The sequence below is a fragment of the Anomalospiza imberbis genome, chromosome 15 (genome assembly GCF_031753505.1).
Source record: "Anomalospiza imberbis isolate Cuckoo-Finch-1a 21T00152 chromosome 15, ASM3175350v1, whole genome shotgun sequence".
Lineage (NCBI taxonomy): Eukaryota > Metazoa > Chordata > Aves > Passeriformes > Viduidae > Anomalospiza > Anomalospiza imberbis.
The window spans coordinates 7642316-7655201 of NC_089695.1; the positions used below are offsets into that span (position 1 = coordinate 7642316).

A 12886-nucleotide genomic window follows, 5' to 3' on the forward strand; every position below is an offset into this window, starting at 1 on the left:
TCGTCAGAGCAGCTGCAGTATCCCACAGAAATGAAGATGAAGTGGGGAAGCTGGAAGGAGTCTGACCAAATTCAAGCTCCTAATCAAATGACTCCAAGATTTGCATAAATACAGCTTAGAAACTTTTAATATGGGTTCTGGTTTTTAGAGAAAATACTACTCTGTTAGTTGACAGGACCCCAGGAAATGTTGTCAGCAGTGCCAGAGATCTCAGTCAAGAGAAGAGCTTTGTTTTCATGCTGGAAAACATAAAAATTTCCACTGCTAAGCCCCAGCCTGGTACAAGTCCCCAGGTACCAAGGGATGTGCTGCAGCCTCGGCTTGCTCTGAAGGGCTTTCTGAATGAACTGCTTGACTGGCAGCAGTGGGCCTAAAAATGCCCCAAGAGCCACAGATTGCTGTACCCAGGAAAAGCTCTTCCTTGCCAGAGCTTGTACAGGAAACCACAGAAAGGAAGAAATGTGAAAACCAAGTGAAGCTGTAAAACACTGGCAGGAGGCTTTTGAGGAGAGACTGTGATTTAGGTGGTCCTCCCTCCAATGGTGTTGGGTGCTTGCTGGGCATCAGGAGGCTGTTTCTTCTTCTGTAGCATCTCTCCCTGGCTTGAATAGGCAGAGCAACGTTCTGTGCAATAGTATGAGCAGGAAATAAACATTTCTGCACTGTGGGCATCTGTTTGGGGGAGGCCTAATCTAAGGATAAGATCAAGAGCCTCCTTTCAACCTGTATTGTTAACTATGGCAAAATTCCTACAAAAAACTTCAAATAAAATAATTTTGAGCCCTCAGGCAAGTATGTCCCTGTGTCCAAGTCCATAAAACAAAAATAATTAAAGAATAAAATTTCTCAGTGGAATATCAAGAGATTTAATTCCACCAAAACAGTAATTGAATTGCTATGTATTGAAGGTGGAAATGCTTGGCTGGGTTTGGGTGTTTTTCTAAACAACAAATTAATGATTATTATTAATAACACTATTATGAATCTGAAGAAACCATCTCAGTGATTACTGGTTTTATGCACATTGCTTCATTTATCTATGACCTGTTTCTGAGTGGTTCCTCCATAGCACAGTGGAAGTGCTTCCTCCTGCCAGGGTGGTGATGCATGAAGGCTCGTGTTGCTCTGCTCTGCCATCACCTGCACAGCAGAGGAGTTTACAGGCAAGCAACAGATATTAATCCATATAGACAAATCTTCTGGACAAGGTAATTTTATTTCAAATGTGATTTAAAATTCCCTTCACATCTTGAAATGAAATAGCTTCCTTTCCCAATGGCTGTATGCTTATTTGCTCCAAAATTATTCTGGGGTAAAAGACAAAGAAAAACAAAGGGGAACAAAGTCAGTAAAAAACTTTAAAAGTTAGAAAAAGGAAAGTTTAAAAGCTATCATGGCAGATTTTCCTAACAAATTACATTTTTTTACTAATTCCAAGTACTCAAGGAAGTGTTCAAGGCCAGGTTGGATGGGACTTGGAGTATTCTGGTCTAGTGGAAGGTGGCCCTGCCCACGGCAGGTGGTTGGAAATGGATGATTTTTCAGATTCCTTCCAAACCAAACCATTCTATGATTCTATGATTCATGGGTACTGAGGCAGTTTAAGTACTATCTTTAGCACAGAATAGATTTTTTTTTAAAGATGGAAAAGTCCCTCATTTTAGAAATTAGATATTTCATGGCAGGCAGAAACATCTCAGTCATTCAGTGAGATCCTGGCACAAGACTGTTCAGCTGGCTTTGCCCAACATCCCTCTCCACATTGGCAGTAAGTGATCAGAAAGTGGAAAAAAACAACAGCTACCAGAAAGACAACTTAGTAAATATCTTTTATAATGTAAGTTATAAAAATTTCTCTTTGCCAGGGTGAAAAAAGGCTAGCACAGCAGAGTGAGGGAGGGATGCCAATGAACAGAGAATTCTGTGCTGGTGTGCATGTATCCTGTCAAAGGGTCAGACCTCCCTGTATATCTTTAGGCGCTAACTTTTCTGATGTAGAGCTTTTTTTCAAGGAAAGAAACAGAAGATTTAAAAAAGCACAACCTGCTGTATGGTTGGGCTGCCAGAAAAACAGATTGTGAGTCATTGCAAGCTACTGACCTTAGTCACATATTGTGACTCCACAGCTTTCCAGCCCTGCTGTTTCCTCCCCAGGGCAGGTGAGAGGCTTGTCAAAGCTGTAGAGGCACACTCACACTCACAGTGAAGTGCCATTTCTCTCAACTGTGCGGACATCAGGATTGCTGAACCCGACATAAACTCAGCATTTTCCTGGAGGGAAAAAGAGATGTTAGCCAAAAAGTTGAGCCACAGTCTGCAAGAGCTTCCTTGTCCTGGAGATCCAAAGAGCAGGTGCAGAGCCATCTCCAGAGCAGTGTGCAATGCACAGCCACTGTTTGGAGAGTCTGAGATGATCTCCTGAGAGCTCTCCCTGCAGCCTGCACTGAGCCTCTCCTCAGCATCCACCGGGCAAGACACACACAGGGCAAGGAAGAAATGCAGAGGCTGAAGGAGAGGATGATGGCTGGGAGGCAGCAAAAGGGAGCAGTGGTCAGTGCCACAAAGCACCTTCTCCCCTTACCTGCAAAGTGAAACACAACAGCACCTACAGACCAGGGACTGCTGCAGCTCCTCTCTCTGTGCTGCTTTGCTGTTTGCTCCCATTTTGCTTTTGAAGCAGCCCTCCAGCACAGGAGGTTTGGTTTTTTCACCACATTCAAGCATTATCTTGAAGCAAGGAGAAGAGAATCTTGGGGGATGAGCTAAAAAAAATGAAGTAAAATTTTTAAAAAAGAGGGAGAGAGATAATACACATACAGGGGGGAAAAGTAAAAAAAAAAAAAATACTCCAGGAGATATGCTCTGAGAGAGGCAGGGATGGATCAAGGACCAAGAAGTGGGGACAGAATATCAGTCAAGGGAGAGGAAGGCAGCAAACCACACAAGCAGTGTGGTGACACTGAGGCACACTCCTACAAGAAGAAGTATGTAGGTGTTTGTCCTCATTTGTTTGTTATGAATAGTAAACATAAAACCACAAGTCAAAAGCAAAAGGCATGCAAGAGAATTCAGGGCTTCTCCATCTAAAGTGTTCAGCCTCTCAGTTTGCTCATCTGCAAAATGTAGGTGCTCTACTGGTCTGCCAGAGCTGTGCCAGGGGGATTGAGCCCATTGATTTATTCAGAACAAACTAAAGAGAGTGAGATCTGTGAGTAAGCACCAGAAGGTGCCATAGGTCAGTTTAAAAGAGACATAGAGAGAGTATATCCTTTTAGGAAAAGCTTTACTTGTGCCAAAAAGTAGGTTTTAATCTATATCAGCACTAAAAAATTCAGGTGAAGTCACCTGAATGCTTCTGTACTGAAAAACAAAGTGAAAAATCTGCATTTCACTTTGGAATTAAACACTTGGAGCAACAGAGAAATCCTGCAGAAGAGATGCAGTCATCAGAGTTGTGATGCTTCAGCTTCTGGTGGCTGTGCATGGAGCTGGTAGATTCAGTGAAGGTTTAGATCCATTAATATACCCTGACATGTTGTACATCTGACAGAACCCTAGGACGGGAGCCACTGAGTCATTTTACCTTCAGCACTGTGACCCTGCATTCCTCCATCTGCAGGCTGGGGGTGTGAGATGCAGGCTGGGCCACCCTGAGGCTGCCCCACCCAGAGTGAGGCAGAATAAACAGGTTTATTGTGAGGCAGCAGAATGAGACACACAGAACTTACACTGCTTTGGAACTGCACACTAAAAATACTTTTTGTTCTGCTGGAAAGGCACAGCAGTGTCAGTAGGACAGCCTGGGACTTGAAAACCTATCTGGTTTAAATATATCAAGAATATCCCAAAAGAAGATGCTTTGTCATGAAGGGCAAGCAAGCCTCAAAGGCAACCACAGCAGCCTGGGCCTGAGCAAGAGCACACTGAATGGCTGGTCACTGCAGGGCTGAAAGAAAGGCAGCTTGCATCTGCTTTCAAAATAGCTCTGTACCTATTCATTTCATTCTGTTCTCTCACTGAGCAGCAACTGTAGAGCACAGAAACATCCAGGCAGCTGTGAGAGGAAAAAGGCTTGAGAATTATGAACTCTGGGACCAGCTTTTTCCTTCACCATTTTCCACATGAATGCTATGATCAGAACATATACTCGCTCAGGACACAAATACCATCTAATTTTTTCATTACACACGGGCAATGAGGCAGTTTTCCTACATGAAAGGCCATCATCCATGGAGAGCTGGAGCCCAAAGTTAGACAGAAGTTTCCTGACTCTCCCCTGGACACAGCCAGCTCCATGCACATGGGAAGGTTCAGCACCACGCAGACGTGGCCACCAGATTTTTGGCAGTGACATCCCATTTGCAGTTTGCCAAAGGCATGGTGACCTGTGAGTTTGTAGGGGGTGAAGAACCTCACTCTGGGGGTACACACACCCCTCTGGCCCACCCAGGGTCCCCTCTGGCCCCTCCAGTGAGTAGGACCACAAGCACCAGCCATCACCAGAGTAACAACAGCCCTGTATGTGCTCCCTGCCTACATGACAGTGACTCCTTCACCCCCCTGCCTTTTAACTACTTAAGCTTAGTTTGAGACATCAACAGTGCTATTATTTGTTCATGACTTACTGTAGGCTTTTGAGAAAAAAAGAGCATTACTTACACCACATTTTTGTTTTGTCATATAGATGGGACCCAAAGACTCCTTGATTTCATCCATGGCCTTGTTACCACCATGCACACATCACCTTCTGTGCTGCATCACTGCCCAGAGGCTGGGCTGCACAGTGAAGGGAGAGGATGAAGCTTTGCAGCATCTAGTATCCACCACACTGCCTGCATCAGACATCCTGTAAATTGTTCCACTGATCTCTCTTCTTTTGAAGATTTTGCCAACTCTGGCCTCAAATTTCATTTCCTCTTTCTGACAGGGATGATAGAGGAAAATAAAAAGTAAAAATTTCAGTATCATCCTTTGCTCAGTTTCTCCATCCTGTTTAATGGATATTCCCACAGCAGGAGCTGGTGGAACCAGTGAGCTCTTTCAAGAACTGTAATTTCTAAACTGGTGAGCACAATACATCTCAGACAGCCGTAACTGAAACTCTTCAACCCCTAGGAGAAAAATTTATATGAAAAATATATCAGTATGAAGGTACATCTGTATCCACAGGCAACAGTGATCAGTATCTGATTGTTTTGGTGTGTAAATACATATTCAGAATGAAAGGCACACAGCAGTTTTAAGCTACTTAAGCTACTTTAGCTGAACACGCTCTTCCTGCACCTGTGGGATTTCAGCATTTCTATGCTTTTAAGAGCGCTGTAACAGAGGGACAAGATCAGTTATGATCCACTTTACTGAGCTGGAAAAATGTAATTTAGGTGTTATTATTGCAGGAAAGAGGTGGAAAGCTCGTTGCTAATTGTAACTCTTTACATGCTTAAAGACAGCAATTACTTTTCCTGATCCCTGAATGAAAAATTTTAACCTAAGTCCTCCAAGAAAAAACATCAGCCTGTGACTTGAATAAATTCCCCTATAGAGGGATGTTTGTGCTACCAAGCCTTCAAACAGCACTTACACTGCTATCAGTAATTACACTGGAAACTCCCTAAACCAAGCACTTTGGGAGCACATCACTAACCTCAGGAAAGCACATCTGTGTTTATGTAAGTGGGCTGCTTGGCTGGTGCAAATGAATAATCTTTATGGTCACAGCTTCTGTCAAAACTGGGCATTTGGCACAAGACAAAGCAAATGAGGCAGTAAGTGCACAGCAGTGGTACCAGGAGAGCAGGGTACAGTGGATTATCAGTCGGCAAATACAGTGCTCAACCCAAGGGAGGTCCAGGTTTCCACGGTCTAAAGGAGCTCACCACAGCTGTCCACAGGAGAACTGCACCACTCAGCAGGGTTTGGGGACCATCATCCAATCAACAACATCTCAAGGATTCAGATGTAACCTTGATAACAATGAGAGGAAAGAATCAAGCTAATCAAACAGTGAGTAGCAACACAGAGCCTATGAGATCCGAAGAGATTCGATCACTGCACAGCTATTTATCCTGAGAGAGCCAGGCCTTTGCAGTGACCCCTCCCTGCTGAAATGATTCACATCAGTTATGCTTCCTCTCCTGCTTGCTGCTGTCACCAGAAGAGGTAGAGAATGATCAAGTGCTTCTTTGATCTCGGGTGTATGTGAAGACAGAAATATCCAAGCTGAAGAACTGAGCCCCATGGGTCTGACAGCAGATTCAATTACAACCCATGGAATTCAGTTCTCAAAGCTGAGAATAAATGACATTCATTTTCAGGCTGTCCCGACACACAGCAGTATCTCATACTCCTGCTGGCTCTCTCCAGTGCCTGGCCTTCTTCCAGGAGCTGTAAAACAACAGTGAAAACTTCACTGCAGCCACATCAGCTGTACCCAGACTGCAGGTCAGAAGCAGAATAATAGCTCCAGGACATATATTTTGACAAATTAGCTATTTTATATATTCCTTTGACACCAGAAGTGGCCACACACACAGGCACAATGTGCCCTAACATGTTGCAGAATTCCTAGTAACAAAAAAAAAAAAAAAAAAAAAAAAAAAAAAAAAAAAAAAAAAAACCACACTAAAACATTTTGCACTTTTCTGGAAGCCTTTGAGAATTTCAAGGAGGTGAGTTATAAATTTCCTTCTTTTTTTATTTTGTTTTTTTAAAATACAACAACACAGACACAGAGGTAAAATCTTCCAGAGTCACTCAGCAATCTTGTTAACAAAATAATCCAACCAGAAGCTGAAAAGAAGAAAATCTGGTACTGGTGCAGCCCTGCAGAGTCATCAGAGTCTGTGTGGCAAAAAGGCAAGAAGAGGCCTTCAGCACAACAGCTGCAGGGTTGTGTACTGACACAACTTTGTCAGACTGTCAGCCTCATCCCAGGGTGACAATCCCACCCAAAGGCGCTCTGGACCACAGAAAAACACTGCTCAAACATGCTGGAGGCCAAAGCTGACATCTCCCACAAGGTAACACCTCATCACCTCTGACAAGAGAAGTCACGAGTTCCATTAAACGGCATACCCTAAACAGGGAATTTTTGAATAAAAATATATGTTAGATGCATATAGGACTATATATAAACAGTGTTGGGTTAAGTTATAAAAAAATCAGATTTATTTGGAATATTTTAAAGATATTTCTTTTTGTTCCAGTGAGATGCAGTCTCAGAAAAAAATCTCTTTGTTTTCAATGAAAAGAATATTTGTTCTGAAATAAAATATTTGGATGTCAAGGGGATTTCAGATTGAATCTTTTAGCTTTAAAAACTAAATTTAATGAAATTTATTTAACAGAATGGCTCAAATAGAATTATTTTGGTTTAGCATTGATTGTATTAAATTATAAGTAAGTGTTTTTTTCAGTGAACAATCCTTGCCACTTTCCCAGTACATCAGGCTCACATGCAGCCCAGCAGTGTTGGCAGGAAAGGCAGCAGTGTGCCCATGGCTTTACAGCTCTAATTGTCTTCTCAGCCTGCTGAACCAGTCAACCAAACAACAGAAATTAAAAATATACTTCTTTAACTGTTTCTCTTGCTGGGAGAGAAACCTCTGAACAAGCATATTTGCTAATCAACTGCTGTGTGGTACCCACAGCCCAGCTCAGTCCTGCCCATCTGTCACTTGACTCTGTGAGACAGGAAAGAAAAATCAAATTAACCAAAGTAACATCTTGCTAAGGCACTCAAATAGGACAAAACTTCATCTGCAACTTTAAAATAAGGTACTGTAGCAATAAATTTTGCTTGTTTGATATTTCTAATTTTCCACTGGAATATTGCTTGCTAAGATCACTGCTGAGTTAATTAAGCAAGACCTTCATTAGCAGTGTGGCCCTTCTGTGGCAATCCCTCTTCCAATCCCAAGCAGGGTAAACATCTCATGATCATCAATAAAACATCCTATCTTAAAGCAGAGAAAAGGTCAGGAAGAAGAAAGGGTGGAAGTGTCTATCCCTTAGGACAGTCTCCCCATCCTATGGAAAGTGCATGGCATTTCTATAGAGGCACTAGTGTGCTCAGCACCCCAGCTGGGTACAGACAGCTTTGGCACTCATCATGGCACAGTCAGGCACACAGGGAAAGGGAAAACATGAATGCCCCTCCATGAAACCCAGGAAAAGAGCGGCAGTAGCTCTAAGCTAGCCAGGCCAGAGGAGCAGCTGAGCACTGGGGTGCTCCCCAAGCCTGCTGTCCCCTGCCTGGGGGAGGTCTTGCACACCTGCCCCTCCCCAGGGAGATGGGCCTGGAGAGAGACAGCCCCAAGGCAGGGAGGCAGCTGAACGTGCTCTAAGATTGCTCCCCTCCCTCTCAGAACCCTGGGATGGATCTGTCCCACAGGTCTCCCTAGGGAGGACAGAACAGCCCAGCTCTCCAGCAGCACACCTGATGGTTTCGTGAAATCCCTAAGGAAAGGCATGGAAGGGCACATCCTCATAATTCCACAGCCATTTTCCAGGTAAGTTAGCTTTACAGGGTTTTTTAACTAAGTAGGACAAAAGGTCACATTCTCTTTCAATTTGCCTGCAGAGTTTAATATCATTGCAGTGCATTAGTTATCTCTCATCTTTACAAACATGATGCCAGTTTCAGCCACGTTCTCCTTTGACCCTTTATGAACTTCATATGTGACATTCTCTAGCCTTTCACTGTCCTTCCAGGAATAACTCCCTCTTCTCTGAGAACCCATTTACTCAAGGATTAAATTCATGCATTTGCAAACAAGAACACAGCCCATAAAACTATATTGTTCAGCCTTTGCAAGAGCAGTGAGGAGGCGAGTCTTTCCAATGGGCCATAAATCTGCTTCTTGGAAAAACACTATTTTGTTCTATTCCAGCAAGGTCCCTTAGTACCTCACAGCTTGGAGATCTTATTACACCAGATTTAACAATTCCTCCAGGACAGATACTTAATAGACAATCATCCTATAAAGTTTTACTGCTACACCAAAAGGCAAACCGTTTTAGAGTGACTGAATCATGTTAACTGCCTGAAAACTATTCTTCCATAAGCTTTCTTTTTAATTAAATATGTTTTAACAGGAAAAGAACATAAAGATCCTAAAGCCATCAAGTTACTGCAATGTGTAAATTCTCTGCATTTTCCTTACCATTCCTTACTTTTATTCTCTATGCTGCATTACAACCTTTCTTTTTAGTAAAACATCTACGTTTGTCCAAACATATAACCAAAGAGTGAGATTTTAATGCTTTTTAACCAGTCAGTTATCTACTGCAGCTTCACATGAAATCCAGATACTACCCAAATGAGCTCATCATGGGTCGTGATTAATTAACACAGATAGGGAACTTGAAATAAAATATGAATATGGTCCCATTTCATTAGGAGCATAATGCATCTTTTTCACCCTTATTTTGTTAAATACATTTTCCCCACAGCTAGCAGAGAAAAATACATACCTCACAGCTACACTGACAGCTGGGTAGTTGAAACAAGAGGGTGAAATGGAAGATGAAGTTATTCTAGAAATTTTGAAATTTTTTTAAAAGAGAGGAAAACTCACAGCCAGAAAGGAGAACGGTGGCACCAGAGGCAGGCAAACACTCGAGCCCAGCAGAATCTCTCAGGTTCAGCCGTGTTGGCTGTGAAATTTCAGCGCAGACCATGGCCGTGTGCTCAGCAAAGCCAGTGTCCTGCTGGGGAGTTCTGCTCGCTGGGCAGACCTCAAGCATCCCCTGCATCAGCTCCAGATGAGCCTCACGCTGTGAAAACCTCTGCCTGGTGTCATGAACTCAGAGTTCAACCTTTAAAACCCAAACACTTGGCCCTCTCCATTTAAAAATTACCCATTTCTTTGATTTCACCTTTTCCCACTCAGCCCAGGACAGGCAGCATCATTTGCTCTCCACAGCAATTCCAGTTCCTGTAGGAGCTGCTGGGCTGTGGGGAGCTCTCACCTAGGGTTACCTCACACCGAAAACAATCCCACCCTTTCTACACTGAGCATATCTCCTTCCATCATTCCCATTCTCAGCAGAGCAGCTCTGCCACAGATTAGGGATCCACAAGAAAGTCTTTACTCTGGTGCTAATAACAAGGCAAACACTGCCCATATCCTAACTTTAAATACTGTTAATCCCTCTCAGTACAGCTCATGTGCAAGCACAGGCAGAATGCTCACACAATGAAGATCTTTCTGTGCTCGATAAAGATCATGTTCACCCACAAAAACCCAAGGGCAAAGTTTCAGCTCAGGCTGAAAGAAAAGGCCCACCTAAGCTTTGCTCTTGAGCTCTGCCAGTATCGAGCAGCTCCCATCAGACACAGATCCACTGCTGTCAAGCACTCCCGGCTCCCAGGCTCTCTCCCTATCAGTGAAGACCACAGGCAATGCCAGATGAGGAACTGTAGGTATTCTTTCCCCTAAACTCTTCAGGGTGAAAAATGGAACAGGTCCATAACACCTTTGGCCCAGCAAGTGCACAGACACTTCCATTATTCCCACACTGCAGAGAAAAAAAAAAATTAATAATCTGGACTGGTTAATTCTTACATGAAATAAAATTTCCCATCTCATGATGAATCAGATTAGCCCAAACACATATTTTGGTTGTCCAGAAACAAATGCATTTGTTCCCAAAATGCTTTCTGGAACTTCCAGTTATTTTCTGGCTGCATTTTTAATTTTAAGAGATAGTTACATTTCTATTGCCAATGTTTATTCCACAAATAACAAACATTCAATTTCTTCTGCTGTAGAATTATCTCACTCTGCTTATCCTAAGGTTCAATTCTCTTGTTTCCACTTTAATCATATTTTCCAACACAGATCTTTGTGCAATGAACCATTTTCCTTCATGGAGGATAAAAATTATTGCATATTCCTTTTCATTTTTTAAATGAAATGAATGTTATTTTTTGACCTAGAACTTACTGATTTTTTCTGCATTTTTTTCACTAAATTGGAGAAAGAATACATGGAAAAATAAACACTAGGCATAATTCACTAAGAAAAACAACATTTACACTATCAGCCATCTAGATACATTACAGCTAGTAATACACTAGTATCAAAAGTGCATAATGGAAAGCTATTTCCTATTTTTAAAAAGTTCTGGCTAAAAGCAATAATAAAGACTTCTAATACTAAGTATTATTTTTAGTAATCACTATACCATTTACTTACAGTGTTGTTACAGTATAGTATAGTTTCATTTATACTCAGCCACAGTAAGTCACGGCCCTAGAGACAATTTCAGCAAGCTTTATGTATTGAAAAATAGAAACTTTTGTGGGCTCCATGTTCTGGCTTTTTTATATATGCTTTCAGATGACAGGATGAAACTTAGTGTAGAAGACTGGAGCAGTCTAAAGCACGTACTCTGCACATTGACACAACTGCAGTAACAGCTGTACTAACAGTGCCCAGATGTCAGAAATTGGAAAGCATATTTTCAGTGTGCTAACAAGGGCAATGAGAACTGAGATGTTAAAAGCCCTTGCAACTGCTCCATCTCCATCTATTTTTTCTAATTTCAGCAAAAAAATTTTACTGTAAACAAACAAGAAGTTTCACACCAGCTGACAGAGGACGAAAAGTCCTAACTCTTCGAATACAGAGCTGTTCCAAAGCCAGTGACACTTCTTTCCTTGGTCAGGATATCTGATAACCATGCCCAGGACAGATGCTGCAGGTGACAGATGTGCTGTCTCCAGTAGGGTGGTAACTGCTCAGCTGAACTAATTCCTGATAAATGGAGTGGAACAGAGTGAGCTCAATATGACTGGACAATCAGTATGTTTCAGAAATAATCTAAATGTTTCAGAAATAATCTAAATGTTTCAGAAATAATCTAAATAACCCAAAATAGGAAGGTATAAAAAACAAGAAATAATACCTAAATTATTAGGTAGAGGAGAGTGGGTGATCATTCCTTATTCCTTCCCAATTTACACATTTTTAATAATTCAAGAATACTGGCAATGTTTCTTTTGTTGAAAGTACTTACAGGTACTTACAGTATTTGTCACTACATAACTACTAGACTGTATTATTAATAGAGATATGGTTACACTCTGTATAAGCAGTTAAAAAACAAACAGGTAAACATCAATTAATCACGTTTTTGTAACCCTCCCATTATTTAAAAAAAGGAATGTCATCATCACCTAGCAAGGAATTTACTTGGAGAAGCACAGTGTAATAAACAACTGTAAAGTTGGTAATCCAATAGAAGCCAGAGATTTCTTCAAACAGGTTTTTTATATAAACACTTAAAATGCAATAAATCGCTGTATTTATATTGTAACTATACTGTAGTTATTGAAAATAAAGTATTTCACAAAGAGCAAACAAACTTCCAATACATGTGTGGTTTGTTTCAATTCTAATGCACTGAAACAAACTAGTGCAATATCAGAATAACGGAGCAGCTCGAGCAGTGTGGACCTGGCCCCTGTTAGCTCAGAGGCACCTGCCAGTCTGAGAGCAATGAGCTGTGCCCTCGGCAAGGCACCTTAGCCCTGCTCTACTGCCATGGCATGGCTCAGCCCACGGGCTCTGAGCTCTGCTGCCAGACCCCGAAACCAGGCCATGGCCCGTCGTGTTTAGAAGATGAAAAAACCAGGCCATGGTCCGTCGTGTTTAGAAGATGAAAAAACCAGGCCATGGTCCGTCATGTTTAGAAGATGAAAAAACCAGGCCATGGCCCGTCATGTTTAGAAGATGAAAAAAACAGGCCATGGCCCGTCATGTTTAGAAGATGAAAAAACCAGGCCATGGTCCGTCGTGTTTAGAAGATGAAAAAACCAGGCCATGGTCCGTCATGTTTAGAAGATGAAAAAACCAGGCCATGGCCCGTCATGTTTAGA

At 42.0% G+C, this 12886-nt stretch overlaps 2 long non-coding RNA genes across 2 annotated transcripts; both read right to left on the reverse strand.

Annotated features, from left to right (window-relative positions):
* Positions 1–2013: 2013 nt before the first annotated feature.
* On the reverse strand, positions 2014–4686 carry LOC137482967 (uncharacterized). Its single transcript, XR_011004294.1, has 3 exons — positions 3992–4686; positions 2582–2762; positions 2014–2271 (listed from the first exon to the last, which is right to left on the reverse strand). It is a non-coding gene; the product is annotated as an uncharacterized lncRNA (long non-coding RNA).
* Positions 4687–5207: 521 nt separating this feature from the next.
* LOC137482968 (uncharacterized) lies at positions 5208–11002 on the reverse strand. The gene is made up of 2 exons (XR_011004295.1): positions 10290–11002; positions 5208–6384 (listed from the first exon to the last, which is right to left on the reverse strand). It is a non-coding gene; the product is annotated as an uncharacterized lncRNA (long non-coding RNA).
* Between the last annotated feature and the right edge of the window lie 1884 nt (positions 11003–12886).